The 21,486-nt window shown below is 38.5% G+C and overlaps 1 pseudogene; it reads left to right on the top strand.

Moving 5' to 3' along the window:
- Nucleotides 1-1,325: 1,325 nt before the first annotated feature.
- Nucleotides 1,326-10,432, top strand: LOC129650889 (protein SET-like; annotated as a pseudogene).
- Nucleotides 10,433-21,486: the final 11,054 nt, after the last annotated feature.

Raw genomic sequence — 21,486 nt, 5'->3', positions numbered from 1 at the left:
ATTGGGGGCAGGAGGAGAAGGGGACGACACAGGATGAGATGGCTGGATGACATCATTGACTCAATGGATATGAGTCATTGTGAACTCTGGGAGATCGTGATGGACCGGGAGGCCTGGAGTACAGCGATTCATGGGGTCACAAAGAGTTGGACACGACTGAGCAAATGATATGATCTGATAGCATTCCAGTCTTTTTCTTTCAGTGAAGTCACACTCTGGGTTTTCTTCTGGATATTCCTTCTTACTATCTTTTGCATTTTCTTTTGAAAATTTCAGTGTTTTAAAAAATCTTAAATGTCAGGTTCTCCAGGATTCTCCTTTAAGTCTCTCTGATCTCGCTATCTGTATGCCCCCAATACATTTGCTGATTATTTATGAATCTTGGTCTTCAGCTGAAGCCTGTCTCCTGAGTACCAGATCAATTCAGCTACTAAAATCTCCACAGGAATCTTATATTCAGCACATATAAAAATTAACTCATATTCGCCTCCCTAAGCTGATTGTATATTCTTTAGTTCAAACTTACATAGCATGGCCAATGAAGAACTCCAGAGGCCATTATTCATTTTGCAGTAAGCAAGGGAGGACAGTTAATATAAAATTCAACTTAAAGCTGTGCCCCTCCGGATTTGTATAATATGGTCATCTATCCTATATCTGAGTTAAAATCCCATATGTTATGTTGGATTCTGCTCTCCATGACACCCTGTCAAGCACTGTCAACTCCAATTTCTAATTCTCTTGTAGTCCCATCCTCCTCCCAATTTCCAGTGCAACTCCTCCTCCTAGACATCTCCTGATTCTTTTAATATGAAGCCCAAACTTCACACAATTTAGAATTTTCAGGTACTGTCTTATTTTACCACTCTGGCTTCAACTCTAGCTACTCTTTCTTAGTACTCAACAATCAAGTTGTACCGCACGTTTCTGAACCATGCTATGCATTCTCTTACCTCTAGGCTTCTAGTCATGCTTTTCACTCTCCTTGGAATAATCTACTTATTCTTTTCCCTAGGAAGGCTTAGTTTAATCTTCCATAATGCAGACTCTAGACAAGAACATGATTTCAAGAGGTTTATGTAGGAGATAATCTCAAAAGAAATGATAGAAGAGTGGGTGAAACAGAAGGAAAGGAAGGTGAAACAGAGTATCTTAGTGATCATGTTACCAGTATAGGCAGTGGGAACTCAATTACACTGGGAACTTTTGGGATATAACATAGAGTACATCTCAGAACAGTCCCACATAAAAAACAAATTAAGAGTTCTCTGAGCTTGCAGTACCTTTCTCTTCCCCTTGGAGGGTTCTTGGCTTTTTTCCCCAGCATGGCTCCCAAACACCAGTTTTCACTTCCACTCCAAGCTAAGAAACTGAAAACAGTGAGGCTGACTCTTGCCTTCAGGCCAGATGAGGCATCTGCTTCTTCAAACTTGCTGAAGGAAAAAAAAGAACAGCAAGAAGCAATCGAACATATTAATAAAGTACAAAATGAAATAGACAGACTTAATGAACAAGCCAGTGAAGAGATTTTGAAAGTAGAACAGAAATATAATAAACTTTGCCTACTGTTTTTTTCAGAAGAGGTCAAAACTGACTGTCAAAATCCCAGATTTGGGGGTAACAACATGTGTTAGCCATCCACAAGTGTCTGCACTGCTTGGAGAGGAGGATGAAAAGGTGCTGCATTATTGGACAACAGTTGAAGTGACAGAATTTGAAGACATTAAATCAGGTTACAGAATAAATTTTTATTTTGATGAAAACCCTTACTTCAAAAATAAACACATGTATACCTGTGGCAGATTCATTTTGATGTTTGGCAAAACTAATACAATTATGTAAAGTTTAAAAATAAAATAAAATTTAAAAAAATAAAATAAAATAAACTTCTCTCCAAAGAATTTCATCTGAATAAGAGTGGAGATCCATCTTCAAAGTCCACTGAAATTAAATGGAAACTTGGAAAGGATTTGATGAAATGATCAAGTCAAACACAGAATCAAGCCAGCAGGAAGAGACAGCATGAGGAACCAGAAAGCTTCTTCACCTGGTTTACTGATCATTCTGATGCAGGTGCAGGTGAGTTAGGAGAGGTCGTCAATGATGATATTTGGCCAAATCCGTTACAGTACTGTTTGGTCCCTGACATGGATGAGAAAGGGGAAGGAGAAGAAGATGATGATGATGAAGTAGAGGAAGAAGATTGGGAGATATTGATGATGAAGGAGATGAGGATGAGGAAAGGTGAAGAAGATGACTGATGGAACACTGATGGATTCCAGCCTTTTAAAATTCCCTCCAGTCCCTGGGAGCAAGTTGCAGTCTTTTTTTTTTTTTTTCCTTCTCCTCTTGTGCTCAGTTGCCCTCTTTTTGAGGTCTCTTTTCTCCTTTATACCATGGTTCACAACTTATTTTGGGGGGAAATATCTTCAGCAGAATTCAGTGGGAAAAGAGTCTCTACCCCTTCCTTTTCCAAATTCATTTTTATCCCTTCCTGTCTCAATAAGAACTTTATGGGATCAATACCACCATGCTTTGCAGGGAGTGGGGGGAAGAAACCCTCCAGCTCCCTTAGCTCTGCTGGAAACTGGAGGGTGCTAGGCCCTGTGCAGTAGTGCATGGAATTCTAGCTTTTTTCCTCCTTTCTCCATATATTGGGCTCAGATATAACATTGTGTCTCTGTGTGAATATGGACAGTTAGCATTTACCAACATGTATCTGTCTAATTTCTCTTGTTTAAAAAGAGAAAAAGAAAAAAAAAAGCTTTAAAAACTGGGGTTATAGAAGGTCAACAAATGGTCAGTTTGAGATGTTTGAATGGGTTATGTGGGCATTTTGACAACATGGCTTCTCCTTTGGCATGTTTAATTGTGATGTTTAATGGACATCCTTGCACTTAAGATGACACTTTTAAAATAAAATTATTTCCTAATGATGACTCGAGCCCTCCTACTCAATGGGAGAATCAGCAGAGCCTGTAGGATCTTATTTGCAGTTGACATTCTCTACTGTAATTTTGTTCCTGTTTATTTTTAAATTTTTCTTTTTGTTTCACTAGAAAAGAAAGATAATGCTCAGTTTTAAATGTTAAAAGTGTACAAGTTGCTTTGTTACAATAAAACTAAATGTGTATGTGCACACACACACACACACACACACACAAAGCAAATTAGCCGGGCTACCCATTTTCCATGTTTTCTCCCTCTTTGACTGAGAACATTTCCTGAGGGATCATTTCTCCAACCTGACCATGGACAGACAAGGTGGACTTGAGAAACCTCTAAAGTAGAGCATGGCAGCTGTTAGAAGTAGAAGACCATCAGCATGCACTGGGAACACATATAGGAAACCAAATCTAATCACTGATACTCCTTTAATATTTCTCTCCTGTGTAACTTTAAGTTCTTTATTACCTTTCTCTTGTTAATTAGCACATTTTAGTGTGAGAAATTACAGTTAAACAGTAAGTCACTATAGCCATGTGTCTAGTTCAACATGGTTTCCCTAAAACCTGGCCCTGAGTAGATACTTCCTGTACCTTTTGACTGAAATCTCCTTTGTTGAATGGGTATTTTAAGTTTGGTAGCAGTAACTACATACCTTTAAAGATTAGTCAAGATACTGTAGACTTTGCTTTCTTGCTTTCTGCCTCATTCAGGTAGAATGATTGGTATTTGGAAATGACTTTGCAGTAAGGTGCAAGTCACTGTTGAAATATCAAAAAGTAATTGCTAAAACATGGTTTTCTTATACTATGTAACCTGTATCATTTCTATATCATTAACCTTCCATCCTGAAAAGTTGTTTCAAATACTTCCTTCAAATGCTCACTTTTGACAAATGCCAGAAGACAAACATTTATGCTATAAAATAAGAGGAAATGTCATTTTTAATATGTTCCAAGTGTTTGGTATTTGTACAAATTGGGTCTAATTGTATCATCTGGTGAGATTTCCTCTCCAAAGACAACTAATTGGAATAGCATGATTGTAACAGTGAGTTCTGGGTGAAATAACCAGACATTTCCAGTCTGAATGAATGGCTTTTGTGTCAAACATTGAAAAGCTGAACCATTATATGCTGTTTTCAGATTTATGTTGCCCAAATGGAGTTATCTTGTTTTTCTTCACAGCTTCCAATTTTTAAAATTTATTTATTTTAATTGGAGGCTAACTACTTTACAGTACTGTAGTGTTTTTTTTCCATACATTGACATGAATCAGCCATGGGTGTACATGTGTTCCCCACCCTGAACCCCCCACCCACCTCCCTCACCATCCATTTAGCAGGAAAAGTCATTACTTCCTTCCTTGGCACCAAATATATTATGGGTCCTGTGACTGAAAGGGTCAAGTCCATTTTCTCTACATTAAAAACATTAATGCAAACATGTGTTTGTTTCTCATTTTTTATACCTTGATGGTAACATTAAAATTATATTTAGAAGTTCTAGTTATTTCTATGTGACAATCACCATGTTTGGTATTTCACACATAAAATCATTAATTTACCCCTTAGTGAAAATGAGATACTTATACATATAGAAAGAGATTTAGATTGAAAAATTTATGCAAAGCCAGTAGAGCTAAAACTAGCATGTGATTCAAGTCTAATTCAAACCTAGGACCCTTATCCTCTACATATTGCTGATTTTTCCATCCTTCCTCTAGAGCCAAAACTCCTTCAGATACTAATAAAGAGCATTTGACTATAGTCTTGAAATTTCTCTGTTTCACAGATGAGAAAACTAAGGTCAGTTCAGTTGATCAGTCACGTTTGACTCTTTATGAACCCATCGACTATAACATGCCAGGCGTCCCTGTCCATCACAAACTCCGGAAGCTTGCTCAAACTCATATCTATCGAGTAGGTGATGCCAACAATCATCTCATCCTCTGTTGTCCCCTTCTCCTCCTGCCTTCAATCTTTCCCAGCATCAGGGTCTTTTCCAATGAGTCAGTTCTTCATATCAGGTGGCCAAAATATGGGAGTTTCAGCTTCAGCATCAGTCCTTCCAATGAATATTCAGTACTGATTTCTTTAGAATAGACTAGCTTAACCCCCTAGAAGTCCAAGGGACTTTCAATAGTCTTCTCCAAAACCACAGTTCAAAAGCATCAGTTCTTCAGTGCTCAGCATTTTTTATGGTCAAACTTTAACATCCGTACATGACTAGTGGAAAAACCATAACTTTGACCAGAGGGAACTTTGTTGGCAAAGTAATGTCTCTGTTTTTTAATATGCTCTCTAGGTTGGTCATAACGTTCCTTCCAAGGAGTAAGCATCTTTGTGTTTCAGGGCTGCAGTCACCATCTGCAGTGATTTTGGAGCCCCCAAAAATAGACTCACTGTTTCCATTGTTTCCCCATCTCTTTGCCATGAAGTGATGGGACTGGATGCTATGATCTTCATTTCTTGAATCCTGAGTTTTAAGCCAACATTTTCAATCTCCTCTTTCACTTTCATCAAGGGGCTCTTTAGTTCCTCTTCACTCTCTACTGTAAAAGTGGTGTCATCTGCATAGTGAAGTCGCTCAGTCGTGTCCGACTCTTCGCGACCCCATGGACTGCAGCCTACCGGGCTCCTCCATCCATGGGATTTTCCAGGCAAGAGTACTGGAGTGGGGTGCCATTGCCTTCTCCAGTCATCTGCATATCTGAGGTTATTTATATTTCTCTGAGCAATCTTCATTACAGCTTGTGTTTCATCCTGCCTGGCATTTCTCATGATGTACTCTGCATAGAAGTTAAATAAGCAGGGTGACAATATACAGTCTTGACATACTCTTTCCTAATTTGGAACCAGTCCATTATCCCATATCCAGTCCTAACTGTTGCTTCTTGACCTGCATACAGATTTCTCAGGAGGCAGGTAAGGTGGTTTGGCACTCCCATGTCTTGAAGAATTTTCCACAGTTTGTGGTGATCAACACCAGCAAAGTCTTTGGCATAGTCAATAAATCAGAGGTAGAGGTTTTTCTGGAACTCTCTTGCTTTTTTGATGATCCACAGATGTTCACAATTTAATCTCTGGTTCCTGTGCCTCTTCTAAATCCAACTTGAACACCTGAAATTTCACAGTTCATGTACTGTTGAAGCCTCTCTTGGAGAATTGTAAGCATTACTTTGCTACTGTGTGAGATAAGTGCAATTGTGCAGTAGTTTGAACATCCTTTGGCATTGCCTTTCTTTGAGATTGGAATGAAAACTGACCTTTTTCTAGTCCTGCGGCCACTGCTGAGTTTTCCAAATTTGCTGGCACATTGCACAGCATCATCTTTTAGGACTTGATAGAGTTCAGCTGGAATTCCATCATCTCCACTACCTTTGTTCATAGTGATTCTTTCTAAGGCCCACCTGACTTCGGACTCCAGGATGTCTGGCTCTAGGTGAGTGATCACACCATCATACTTATCTGGGTCATGAAGATCTTTTTTGTATAATTTACTGTGTATTCTTGCCACCTCTTCTTAATATCTTCTGCTTCTGTTAGGTCCATGCCATTTCTATTCTTTACTGAGCCCATATTTGCATGAAATGTTCCCTTTGTATCTCTAATTTTCTTGAAGAGATCTCTAGTCTTTCCCATTCTACTGTTTCCTCCATTTCTTTGCATTGACCATGGAGGAAGGCTTTCTTACCTCTCCTTGCTATTCCTTGGAACTTTGTAATGACATGTGTATATCTTTCCTTTTCTCCTTTACTTTCTACTTCTCTTCTTTTCTCAACTATTCTCCTCAGACAATCATTTAGCCTTTTTGCATTTCTTTTTCTTGTATCTGCTACTGTAGACAAAATCCCCTAGAGGAAATGGAGTAGTCCTCATAGTCAACAAAAGAATCTGAAATGCAGTTCTTTGTTGCACTCTCAAAAATGACAGAATGGTCTATGTTCATTTCCAAGGCAAACCATTCAGTATCACAGTAATCCAAGTCTATGCCCTGATCACTAATGCTGAAGAAGCTGAACAGTTCTATGATGACCTCCAAGACCTTCTATAACTGACACCCCCAAATATGTCCTTTTTATTATACGGGACTGGAATGCAGAAGTAGGAAGTTAATAGATACCTGCAGTAACAGGCAAGTTTGGCCTGGGAGTACAAAATGAAGAAGCACAAAGGCTAAGAGTCTTGCCAAGAAGACACACTGGTCATAGCAAACACCCTCTTCCAACAACACAAGAAATGACTCTACACATGGGCATAGCCAGATGGCCAATACTGAAATCAGATTAATTATGTTCTTTGCAATTGAAGATGGAGAAATTCTATACAGTCAGCAAAGACAAGACTTGGAGCTGACTGTGATGCAGATCATGAATTCCTTGTTGCAAAATTCAAACTTGAATTGAAGAAGGTAGAAAAAAACCAGTGGACCATTCAGGTACAAACTAAATCAAACCTCTTACAATTATACAGTAAAATTGACAAATAGATTCAAAGGATTAGATCTGATAGACAGAGTACCTGAAGAACTATGGATGGAGGTTTGTGACATGGTACAGGAGGCCATTATCAAAGCCATCCCCAAGAAAAAATAAATGTATATATAATTTGGGATAGAAATTGAATAAAATTTTATGGAATAAAAAGTGTAAGAGTTTAATTACTTCATAAAAAATCTTATTGGATTCTGATCAGCATTCTTATTTAATGATAATTTTGAACCTTGATTGATTTTTCTATTGTATTGGTAACTCTTTCTACCTTGGTATCATATGAAAAAATGGCAGGTGCTTTTGTATCTCTATCAGCATCATAAAACTCAGTTGTAGTTCAGTTCAGTTCAGTCGCTCAGTGGTGTCCTTCTCTTTGTGACCCCATGAATCGCAGCACGTCAGGCCTCCGTAACATAAAAAGGGAGCTGATCTGAAAGGCAGACAATGATTGTGTTGAGACTATTGGAATAAAATAGCTTGCTGTAGAGAAATCAAGATAAAGGATCTAATTATGCAATTTTTATTTACATTGTATCTGCATCTATGTGTTGAGGAAGTATATAATGCAAAACTTAAGAAGGTAATAACCACAATCATAAGCTAAAATTATTAAGTACTTACTTTGAGACATATAGTTCGAAGTGCCTTAAGAATATCAATTCACTCGATCCTCATACAAGTCTATCAAATAAGCACCAACAATTGACCCCATTTTACTGATAGGCACAGAAATACTGATTAATTTTCTGAAGGCCACACAATCAATAAGAGCAAAGTCAGGATTTAAATCCAGGAAGTTTGGCTCCAAAGTCCATGTTTAAAAGAGAAGAACAAACTTGACTAGCTCTAAACTTAGTGCTCCTTTGCCTGTGCTTAGTCATGCTGGGTCTGCAACTTTGTCTAGTCAAACAGTAAAAGAACCTTCCCTATAGCTTAACATATACATAATAGCCTTTTCTCAAGGCTCTGCCTCCCAGGCTTGACCTTTAAGCCATAATACTTTTCATTCACTTACAGATAAAAGGCTGGAGAACAGAAAATAACACTTGCCTTGATGAGAGTTTGCAGGAACACAGTGACCAGACCTAACTGGACAGCTGCAAGAACAAAGAATTATCACATTCCCTCTGGGATCTGGTCAGCACCAGGAGTTCTGCAACAACCAACTGAATCCCCTTTCCTTTTGGTACAAAAGAAGCTTGGTTTCTAACTCTGGTAAGATGGTTCTTTGGGACACTAATCCATCATCTATTTCTGCTGGCCTTCTGAATAGTCTCTATTCGTTGCCCCATCGCTTCATCTCTCTGTATATTTGCCTGCATGCAGTGAGCAATGCAAGCTTGGGCTTGGTAACACATGTATTAACCTTTAGACTGCATGCCAACAAGCAGATTATGGTTTAAGTCAAGGGGCCAAATAACTTTAATACAAGTCTCAGTAAGTTTTGGCAAAACAATATGGCAAGAAAGATCAAAGTAATGAACGATGCCAAAGGCTTAATGAAGATCACAACTTTTAAAATAGGCCTTAAGGATGGATTTAATTTTTGTAAGCAGGGACGGTTTGAGGACAAATGAAATTACAAAGAATAGGTATCTTAAGCAAAAACAAAAAACTAAGAAGTTGTTAAAGATTGGGGAAGACTGAAAGCCCATCATGGTCTGCATGTTAGAGGAGTAGCAGGAAATAAAGTTACCAAGATGGTTATGCAAACAGCAATGAACCTGGGAGAAGAGAGTCAAGCCTCAATTATGCTATTTACATACTGGATGACCTTGATCAAGATCAGTAATCTCTCTTGGCTTCAAGTGGTTTTGCAAAGTCCCACCTAACACTGTTGTTTTGAGGATTAAATGAGAATCCAAATGTTGTAGAATGTTGATTGTGATCTGTGACCATATTGTGGAAACATGTGACTATCATATGGAAGGGATGTCACTAAAGACTTCTAAGAAGGTGAATTAGAGAGTGGTATGACCAGAATTGCCTAGAGCCCAGTCCAGAGTAGGTGTAGGTTAAACTGGAATGTGAAGAGCAGGGTTAAAGACTGGGAAATGTGTTAATAGTTTATTAAATTTGGTTGAGATATAACGAGGATCCAAACTCAGTACTAACAATTGGGCTTGAAATAAACAGAGACTTCAGAAACATTACAGAATTATACAAAACTGATTTCATGCTTGATTTTGATGGAAATGGAGGGAAAAAAAAAAGTACTCTACCATAATTCTGAAACTTAAGACCAAGTGAGTAAGAGAATGTGTTAGTTGCTCAGCCATGTCTGAATCTTTGAGACCCCATAGACTGTAGCCATCAGGCTCCTCTGTCCATGGAATTCTCTAGACAAGAATATTGGAGTGGCTAGCCATCACCCTTCTCAAGGGGATCTTCCTGGAGATCATCAAGAGCCTCTTGATGAAAGTGAAAGAGGAGAGTGAAAAAGTGGGATTAAAGCTCAACATTCAGAAAACTAAGATCATGGCATCCGGTCCAATCACTTCATGGCAAATAGATGGGGAAACAGTGGAAACAGTGGCTGACTTTATTTTGGGGGCTCCAAAATCACTACAGATGGTGATTGCAGCCATGCAATTAAAAGACACATACTCCTTGGAAGGAAAATTATGACCAATCTAGACAGCATATTAAAAAGCAGAGACATTACTCTTCCAACAAAGGTCCATCTTGTCAAGGCTATGGTTTTCCCAGTAGTCATGTATGGATGTGAGAGTTGAACCATAAAGAAAGCTGAGTTCCAAAGAATTGATGCTTTTGAACTGTGGTGTTGGAGAAGACTCTTGAGAGTCCCTTGGACTGCACAGAGGTCCAACCAGTCCATCCTAAAAGAAATCAGTCCTGAGTGTTCATTGGAAAGATTGATGTTGAAGCTGAAACTCCAATTCTTTGGCCACCTGATGCGAAGAGCTGACTCATTGAAAAAGACCCTGATGCTGGGAAAGATTGAGGGCAGGAGGAGAAGGGGACAACAGAGGATGAGATGGTTGGATAGCATCACCGACTCAGTGGACATGAGTTTGAGTAAACTCAGGGAGTTGGTGATGGACAGGGAGGCCTGGAGTGCTGTGGTCCATGGGGTCACAAAGAGTAAGACACAACTGAGTGACTGAAATGAACTGAGCCATTACCCTTCTCCAGGGGATCTTCTTGACTCAGGGATTAAACCCAGGTCTCCTGCACTGCAGGCACATTCTTTACTATCTGAGCCACCAGGAAAGTGCCAAGTAAGAGAGTAATTATCAACAAAAGAAAATCTTGATGAAGAAAAGTTTTTCTTGAGAAAGAACATGAGTTACATTCAAGGAACTGGTGAGAACTCTTGGTTAAGTTATCCTGCAAGCATTGAATATGTACATTTGTAGCCAAGGAAAGAGGTAAGGACGATAGGGTATATGGCAGACAGAATAGTGAACTCTTAGTGATATTCATATCGTAATGCCCCAAACCAGTGAATATGTTAGATTATACAGCAAAAAGAAATTAAATTTGGAAGGAGATGTAATCAAGCTTGATAATCAGCTGAATTTTAAATAGGGAGATTATCCTGGATTACCTGGGTAGGTTCCATATAATCACAATGATAAAGGAAGACAGAAGAGATTGTTGGAGTTACATGATGTGAAAGGATCTCAACTAGCCATTGCAGGCTCTGAAGACAAGAAAGGGGATCTCAAGCCGAGGAATGTGGGCTTTTTAGACACTGGAAAGGGCAAAGAAAAGGACCTATCCTTTAGTGCCTTCAGAAAGGAACATGGGTGCCAACAACAATAAGGCCCAGATCAGATCCCTAATCTACAGAAATTGTAAGGTGATAAATGTGTGTTTTCTACACCAGTAAGCTTGTGGTACCTTTTACAGTGGCAACAGAGAACTGATACAAAGTGATTTTGGAAAACTCAGGATGGAAAAAATGGCCAGAAATGGTGTGAGTTCTTCCTGAAAGTGACCTGTGAAACACATGTGGTTACAGCCTGTCAGGAAAGCAGGCACAGTGGAAAGCCCTTAGCATGAGTCTGCAAATTTCTTATTTTATGACTGGTTATTGGAAACTTAGGAGAATACAAATTACTTCATTTGCATCAAAAAATGAGTCATCAGAATTGTATTAATCCATTCCAAGATCCTCCTTCTTCCCCAAAGTCATCTGCATGGACCTGTGAAATAAAGAATTCCACCTTGGGGAGGAGGAGAAATTGATCATTTTAAGTTAAATTTAAAGTTTAGTTGCTCAGCTGTGTCTGACTCTTTGCAACCCCATGGATTGGATTGTAGACTACCAGGCTCCTCGGTCCACGGGACTTTCCAGGTAAGATTACTGGAGTGGGTTGCCATTTCCTTCTCCAGAGGATCTTCCCAACCCAGGGACCGAACCTGGGTCAAACACATTGCAGGCAGACTCTTTACTGTCTGAGCCACCAGGAGTAATTTTATGTTAAGTAACTACTAAAAGAACAGAGATAGAAAATAACAGAAAATTTCAACCTTCTCCTTTCCAGAAACAACACTCTAATTTCTAGAAACACCCAGCTTTTCTAATACCTCACAGCCTCCACCCAGGGCTGTGTCTGTGTCCCAGTAATGACGTTGGTCCAGGGTGCAGAAGGAGAAGCAGAAGTATTTCTGGTTTCATTGGACACAGAAATCAAGACAGCAAGTTTACCTCCCTATTGACTCAGGTCCATTGAGGGTCATTTCTCATTTTACTTCTGGTCAGTCCCGCAATCTGCTATAAATCTGCCCCCTAGATAGTTATTGCTTACTCCAGATGGGCATCAGTGGGACAGGGACCATGGTGTATGGGGGAAGTCATCTCTTTCTTTTTTTGTAGCTCAAATATTTTATTTCCACAGCACAAAGGCTATGTCAGGATGTCAGATTTCTCTGTGAAGTAGAAACATAAGACATATTTAAACCTGTTTAATATGTCCTTCTTGGGGTTATAAGAAAAAACTAAAAACAAGAAAACTGTTTTCTCTAAGTCCCTTTATTAACAACCCCCAATTCTTAGCCTTATATTGCTTATCTCCAGAAGGGCAGCACATTTCCTTTTCAAACACAGGATAAATATCTACTGTACTTCAGTTACTCTCTCACCCTCAATATCTCCAACACTCACACCCACCACAGAGCATGGATGAGGCCCAGAGTGAAGGAAGCCTAAATTATTGGCCAGTTGGTACACCACAGAATGTGGTAGGAGAGGGAAGGGGATCCAAGGCTTTAGCAGAACAGCCCAGGGCGTTAACAAACAAAACTCTGACACCATCAAAATTCATGATGAGGATTCTTCTTGCTTTTCCAATAGATAAATATTAAAACATGAAACATAAAAATAGCTCTTATATAGCAAAAATTAATTCATAGTGATTGTGCAATCTGAATGCGGGAAAATAATGATCTTTACAAATGCCATATATACTCAGACTCCTGTTTACAAGAGAAATCATCATTTACAGTATGAGCCAGAGAACCCTCTGTGCCTTTCTAACACCAACAAGCACACACCTTCTTATCTAGATCTTTTTATTAATTTTTTTAATTTGAGGCTGGACTCTGGGACCTATTGGTGTCAGAATGTGTATCCACTGATATTTACAAAAATATTGATCAAAACTTTGCCAATGAATACTGTTCTCTTCTTAGGTCATATAAATTTCTGGTCAACAACCCCACACTCATCTGACTTTAAAGGAAGGTATATGTAAGATTGTTGTACATATCCTTTAAAATTCTGTAAGTGAATGTTCTTTTTTTGATATTCATATTTATGTATTTATTTGGCTGTACCAGGTCTTACTTTCTGCACACAGGATCTTCTAGCTGAGGTATGTGGGATCTCAATCCTCCAGCAGGGACTGAACTCCTGCACTGGGAGCTTGGAGGCTTAGCCCCTGGATCACCAGGGCAATCCTGGTGAATATACTTTTAGATAAAAACAGAATGCTGACAAACTTTTTTCTGATGAGTAGTTTGCTAATTTTCTGAAATCATGATAGTAACTGGCCAGGAAGGAAGGTGCAATGTGCAGGAAACATATCAGGTGACTTGAAAGGCTCCTTCCAACTGTATCCCATTCTATTGAAAATCCTTGTGAGTCTCAGTGTAGGGTAGATCCCTTTAAAATATTTATTTTGCTTTTTTCCTGGGTTATGTGAGCTATGATGACAATTATATTGAACCTCACATTGTAAGTATGTGAGAACTAGTGGTAGCCTAGTATAAACACGCATAAGATATGACAAAACTGATGGCTTGGATGTAATCAGTTTCATGCACCAACCACCTTGTAGAGCTGTAGTTCTGGGTATGGAATATCTGGAGCTACAGTTTAATTGGTAGTTGTAAGAGTTGCACAGTTTTTAGCTATGTTAATCATAGCTGAAATGATGTTTATCAGAAACCCACACACTTGTTGACTTAGAATGTTACATTGTACAATACCTTACTTAGTATCATATAAAAAATAATCAAAATAGTGTATGATATCACTTATATTTGGAATCAAAATAGTAAAATGTATATATAAAACAGAAAAACAGTTTGAAAGATATAGAAAACAAATTTGTCATCTTAAGTTCAGTTCACTTGCTCAGTCATATCCAACCCTTCCCGACCCCATGAACTGCAGCATGCCAGGCTTCCCTGTCCACCACCAACTCCCAAAGCTTGCTCAAACTCATGTCTATCGAGTCAGTGATGTCATCCAACCATCCCATCCTCTGTCATCCCCTTCTCCTCCTGCCTTCAATCTTTCCCAGCATCAGGGTCTTTTCCAGTGAGTCAGTTCTTCACATCAGGTGGACAAAATACTGGAGTTTCAGCTTCAGCATCAGTCCTTCCAATGAATATTCAGGACTGATTTCCTTTATGATTGACTGATTTGATCTCCCTGCAGTCCAAGGGATTCTCAATAGTCTTCTCCAAACCGCAGTTCAAAGCCATCAGTTCTTTGGCACACAGCTTCCTTTATGGTCCAATTCTCACATCCATACACAACTACTGGAAAAAAAACATAGCTTTGACTAGAAGGACCTTTCTCAGCATAGTAACATCTCTGCTTTTTAATATTCTGTCTACGTTGGTCATAGCTTTTCTCCCAAGGAGAAAATATCTTTTAATTTCAGGGCTGCAGTCACCATCTGCAGTGATTTGGGAGCCCCCCAAAATAAAGATTCTCACTGTTTCCATTGTTTTCTCATCTATTTGCCATGAAATGATGAGACTGGTTGCCAAGATTTAATTTGTTGAATGCTGAGTTTTAAGCCAACTTTTTCACTCCTCTTTCATTAAGAGGCTCTTTAGTTCTTCTTCACTTTCTGCCACAAGGGTGTTGTCATTTGCACATCTGAGGTTATCGATATTTCTTCTGGCAATTTTGATTTCATCTTGTGCTTCATCCAGCCAGGCATTTCGCATGATGTACTCTGCACATAAGTTAAATAAGCAGGGTGACAATATGCAGCCTTGAAGTACTCCTTTCCCGATTTGAAACTAGTCTGTTCCATGTCCAGTTCTAACTGTTGCTTTCTGACCTGGATAGAGATTTCTCAGGAGTCAGGTAAGGTGATCTGGTATTCCCTTCTCTTGAAGAATTCTCCACAGTTTGTTTTGATCCACACAGGCAAAGGCTTTGACATAGTCACTAAAGTAAAAGTAGATATTTTTCTGGAACTCCCTTGCTTTATCAGTGATCCAGCAGATGTTGGCAATTTGATCTCTGGTTCCTGTGCCTTTTCTAAATCCAGCTTGAACATCTGGAAGTTCACAGTTCATGTACTGTTGAAGCCTCTCTTGGAGAATTGTAAGCATTACTTTGCTAGTGTGTAAGATGACTGCAATTTTGCAGTAGTTTGAACATTCTTTGGCATTGCATTTATTTGGGATTGGAATGAAACTGATCTTTCCCAGTCTGGTGGCCATGCTGAGTTTTTCAAATTTGCTGACATACTCAGTGCAGCACTTTCATAGCATCAGCTTTTAGGGCTTGACAAATTTCAGCTGGAATTCCATCACCTCCACTAGCTTTGTTCTTAGTGATGCTTCCTAATGCCTACCTGACTTTGGACTCCAGGATGTCTGGCTCTAGATGAGTGATCACACCATCATGGTTATCTAGGTTGTGAAGATCTTTTCTGTATAGCTGTTCTATGTATTCTTGCCACCTTTTCTTAATATCTTCTGCTTCTGTTAGGTCCATGCCATTTCTGTCCTTTATTGAGCCCATCTTTGCATGAATTGTTCCTCTGTTGTCTCTAATTTTCTTGAAGAGAAATCTAGGCTTTCCCATTCAATTACTTTCCTCTATTCCTTTGCATTGACCACTGAGGAAGGCTTTCTTATATCTCCTTGCAATTCTTTGGAACTCTGTGTTCAAATGGGTATATCTTTCCTTTTTTCCTTTGCCTTTATCTTCTCTTCTTTTTTCAGCTATTTGTAAGGCCTTCTCAGATAAGCATTTTGCCTTTTTGGATTTCTTTTTCCTGGGGATGGTCTTGATGACTGCCTCTTGTACAAGGTCCCAAACCTCTGTCCATAGTTCTTCAGGTATTCTGTCTATCAGATATAATCCCTTGAATCTATTTGTCACTTCCACTGTATATTTGCAAGGGATTTGCTTTAGATCATACCTGGTTTTCCGTACTTTCTTCAATTTAAGTCTGAATTTGGCAATAAGGAGTTAATGATCTGAGCTACAGTCAGCCCCAGGTCTTGTTTTTGCTGACCTTGTTTTTGCTGACTGTATAGAGCTTCTCCATCTTTGGCTGCAAAGAATATAGTCAATATGTTTTCAGTATTGACCATCTGGTGATGTCCATGTGTAGAGTCACCTCTTGTGTTGTTGGAAGAGGATGTTTGCTATGACCAGAGCATTCTCTTGGCAAAACTCTGTTAGCCTTTGCCCTGCTTCATTCTGTACTCCAAGTCCAAACTTTTGTTACTCCAGGTATTTCTTAACTTGCTACTTTTGCATTCCAGTCCCCTATAATGAAAAGGATTTTTTTTTTTGGTGTTAGTTCTACAGGGTCATAGGTCTTCATGGAACCATTCAACTTCAGCTTCTTCAGCATTACTGGTTGGGACATAGACTTGGATTACTGTGAAATTGAATGGTTTGCCTTGGAAATAAACAGAAATCATTCTGTCATTTTTTGAGATTGCACCCAAGTACTGCATTTTGTTGACTACGAGGGCTTCTCCATTTCTTCTAAGGGATTTTTGCCCACAGTAGTAGATATACTGGTCATCTGAGTTAAATTTGCCCATTCCAGTCCATTTTAATTTCACTAAGTCAAGTCCGACTCTTTGCGGCCCTATGGACTGTACCTTACCAGATTCCTCCATCTATGGTATTTTCCAGGTAAGAATACTGGAGTGGGTTGCCATTCCCTTCTCCAGGAGATCTTCCCCACCTAGGGATTGAATCCAAGTCTCCCACATTGTAGGCAGAGGCTTTATCATCTGAGCCACAAGGGAAGTTCTCAATTTAATTTACTGATTCCTAAAATGTCAGTGTTCACTCTTGCTATCTCCTGTTTGACCACTTGCTATTTGCCTTGATTCATGGACCTAACATTTCAGTTTCCTATGCAATATTGTTCTTTACATTGTTGGACTTTACTTCCATCACCAGTCACATCCACAACAGCATGTTGTTTTTGCTTTGGCTACATCTCTTCATTCTTTCTGGAGTTATTTCTCCACTCTTCTCCAGTAGCATATTGAGCACCTACTGACCTGGAGAGTTCATCTTCTACTGTCTTATCTTTTTTCCTTTTCTTACTGTTAATGGTTCTCAAGGCAAGAATACTGAAGTGGTTTGCCATTCCCTTCTCCAGTGGACCACGTTTCGTCAGGACTCTCCACCATGACCTGTTCATCTTGGGTCTCCCTATACAGCCACAGTCTTTTTATGGAAACATTATATCTGAAATTGGAAAAACAACTATTTCTTGCTATTCCATTGTCACTTAAATATATTTCACATTTTTCTCAAACACTATTCATGTCATTTTCAGACAGACTGAAACTTCTAAAAGTCATGCTCCCTATGGCAACCCATGAGAGAAAAAGTTCAGAAAGCAAGAAAAAAAAAAACCTGCATTTAAAATCCATTTAGTTCTCTAGGGTTTACACAAGAATGAAGCATAAATTATTTATCAAGAAAAATCCAAGTGGGCATTTGCTTCTCTATAGCAGCTGAGACACAACCCTATGCAAGATTGTCTGGTAGCCCGAAACCAGTGGATCAGGACATTTTGCATTAAGGGTAAGCCCTGGAGATATGTCCAGACTTGACAAATAAGAAAAGATGTTACAGAGTAAAATTTTGAAATCCTAGTGAGAGACTACTGAAGAAAAAAAGGCAATATTTGAAATAAAGATACATAATGAATATTTTTTGACTTCAGTTTACCATGCATTCATTCAAAAAACCATTCATTCAACAAATATTTTATTGAGTGGCTACTACAGAAAATATGGTGGTATTGAAGATTTAAGTACATTGCAAAAAGTGAGAATGGATAACCTCAGGGAAAAGCCAGACTGAGAAACCTAAAAAGGAAAAGCTACTCTTTTAAGTGTCAAAAGTAAAAATAATTACATGAATCTGAGTATAATCTTTAATTTTCTGTTTTTAGAAATGGTTGATTCTTTTTGCAACTTTACTGAAGTACAATTAGCAAATAAAATCTGTATAAATTTAATGCATATGATATGAGAAGTTTTGACATATGTCTATCTCCCTGAAACAAACATTACAATCAAGAATTCACTACTGATGCCTCTGGATCTGGAATACTCATGTACTCAAGGTTTGTAAGTACAAATTCCCCTTCAAACATGTATATTTAAGCTATCTATTTTTCTCCCCATTTTTCTTAAGGTGCAATTGACAAAACTGTAATATATTTTAAACATACAATGTAATGATTTTATATACATATACACTGTGAAATGATTCCTACAATCAAGTTAATTAAACACATCCGGTGCTATACACAGTTAACTTTTACTTCTATTTTCTTAGCTGTGGTCTTCTATTTTCTTCTTCTATTTTCTTAGCTGCAGTCACCATCTGCAGTGATTGTAGAGTCCAATAATAAACAAGTCCAACTTATTTATTATTGTTTTTTAGTCAGAATGCTTAAGATTTACTCTCAGCAAATTTCAAAAAGAGTATTATTAACTTTATGGCCATGCTGCACAATACATCATCAGAATTTATTTGTCTTATACTCTTTGACCATCTACTCATTTCCCCCATTCTTCAGCCTCTGGCAACCATCATTCTACTGTTTCTGAATTCAACTTCACTTTTTTTTTTTATCCCCACTGCCTTGCTTTTTTAAAGGTTCCACATATAAGTGGTTTATCAGTGTCCAAGTCATGTCTCTTTGAGACCCCATGGACTGCAGCACACCAGACTTCCCTGTCCCTTACCGTCTCCTGGAGTTTGCCCAAGTTCATATCCATTGCATCAGTGACGCCCTTCAACCATCTCATCCTCTGTTGCCCTCTTTCTCCTTCTTCAGTCAATCTTTCCCAGCATCAGGGTCTTTTCCAATGAGTTGGCTGTTTGTATCAGGTGTCTCAAGTATTGGAGTTTCAGCTTCAGCATCAGTTTTTCCAATGAATATTCAAGGTTGATTTCCTTTAAGATTGACTAATTTGATCGCCTTGCTGTTCTGGGAACTCTCAAGAGTCTTCTCAGCACCACAGTTCAAAAGCATCAATTCTTCGGTGCTCAGCATTCTTTATGGTCCACCTCACAACTGTAGGTGACTACTGGAAAGATTATAGCCTTGACTACATGGAGCTTTGTCAGTAAAGTGATGTCTGTGCTTTTTAACACACTGTCTAGGTTTGTCAAAGCTTTCCTTACATGAAGCAATCATCTTCTATTTCCTTAGCTGCAGTCGCCATCTGCAGTGATTGTAGAGTCCAAGAAAAAGAAATCTGTCACTGCTTCCACATTTTCCCCTTCTATTTGCCATCATACCAGATGTCATGATCTTAGTTTTGTTTTCTTTTTTTTTTTGTAAATATAAAGAGCTGGTTTTTCCACTCTCCTCCTTCACCCTCATCAATAGTTTTTTTAGTTCCTCTTCCCTTTATGTCATTAGAATGGTATCTCCCACATATCTGAGGTTGTTGATATTTCTCCCAGCAGTATTGATTCCAGCTTATAACTCGCCCAGCCTGGCATTTCTCATGATGCACTCTGTGCATAAATTAAATAAGTAGGGTGACAATAAACAGCCTTGTCGTATTCCTTTACCAATCCTGAACCAATCGGTTGTTCCATACAAGGTTCTAGCTGTTGTTTCTTGACCTGCATATAGATTTCTCAGGAGATAGGTAAGACAGGCTGATATTCCCATTTCCTTAAGAGTTTTCCAGTTTGTTATGATCCATACAGTCAAAGGCATTAGCATAGTCAATGAAACAAAGTAGATGATTTTCTGGAATTCTCTTGCTTTCTGTATGATCCAGTAAATGTTTGCAATTTGATCTCTGGTTCCTCTGCTTTTTCTGAACCCAGCTTGAAAAACTGGAAGTTCTCAGTTCACATAATGCTAAAGCCAAGAATGCAGAATTTTGAGAATAATCTTACTAGCATTGGAGATGAATGCAATTGCCTAGTAGTTTGAACATTCTTTTGTACTGCCCTTCTCGGGAACTGGGATGAGGATTGATCTTTTCCAGTCCTGTGGCCACTGTTGGGTTTTCCAAATTTGCTGACATATGGAGTGCAGCACTTTGAAAGCATCATTTTTTAGAATTTTAAATAGCTCTGCTGGAATTCCATTGCCTCCACTAGCTTTTTTGACAGAAGTGCTTCCTAAGGCCCACTTGATTTCACACTCCAGAATATCAGGCTATGGGTGAGTGACCACACTATCATGGTTATCCAGGTCATTAAGATCTCTTTTTGTATAGTTCCTCTGTGTATTCTTTCCATCTCTTCTTGATCTCTTCTGCTTCTATTATGTCTTTCCCATTACTGTCCTTTATTATGTCCATATTTGGATGAAATTTCCCTTTAACATTTCCAATTTTCTTGAAGATATCTCTAGTCTTTCCTCTTCTGTTGTTTTCCTCTATTTCTTTGCATTGCTCATTGAAGAAAGCCTTGTTGTCTCTCCTTTCTATTCTCTGAAACTCTGTGCTTAGTTGGGTATACCTTTTCCTTTCTCCCTTGCTTTTTGCTTCTCTTCTTTCTTCAGCTATTTGTAAAGCTAGTTGGTACCATACACTATTTCTCTTTATCTGGCTTATATCATTCACTATAAAGTCCTCCAGGTTATTTTCACCTTTCAAGGAATTTACCCATTAACATATAAGATGTTCAAATTTATTGATATAAAGTTTTCTATAACATTTCCCTAGAATTCTTCTAATATTTATAGAATCTAAAGTGATAGCACCTTTCTCATTCCTAATATTTGGTAACTTATGTTTTCTCTAATTTTTTCCCCTATCTGTCTAACTAGGATTTATAAACTTTATTGGCTTTCTTAAATCCTTTTAAAATTTCATTGATTTTTGTTTGTTTGCTTTTTATTGCTTCCCTATTTTTGCCTGCATTGATTTCTATTAAAATTTACTTTCTGCTACTTACTTTGAGTTTAGATTTTTCCTGTATTTTCTGGTTTCTTAAGATGAAAGTATTAGTTGTTCAGTTGTGTCCAACTCTTTTGTGACACTATGGACTGTAGCCCTCCAGGCTCCTCTGTACATGGACTTCTCCAGGCATGAAAACTGAAGTGGGTTGCCATGCCCTTCTCTCAGGGATCTTCCTGACCAGAATCAAACCTGGGTCTCCTGCACTGAAGGCAGATTCTTTACCATCTGTTCCACACAGGGAAGCTCCTTCTTTAGGTGAAATCCAAGTCATTTAAAATCATCTTTAAAAAATTAATTAATTAATTAAAGGTCCTTAATGCTATACATTTCTTTGCAGACATTACTTTATCATTATCTCACAAAATTTGAAGTGTTGTTTTCATTTTCATTCATTTCAAC

The sequence above is a fragment of the Bubalus kerabau genome, chromosome 4, assembly GCF_029407905.1.
Source record: "Bubalus kerabau isolate K-KA32 ecotype Philippines breed swamp buffalo chromosome 4, PCC_UOA_SB_1v2, whole genome shotgun sequence".
NCBI lineage: Eukaryota > Metazoa > Chordata > Mammalia > Artiodactyla > Bovidae > Bubalus > Bubalus kerabau.
The sequence above is the reverse complement of the archived record's forward strand: the minus strand, read 5'-3'. Positions and strand labels throughout refer to the sequence as shown.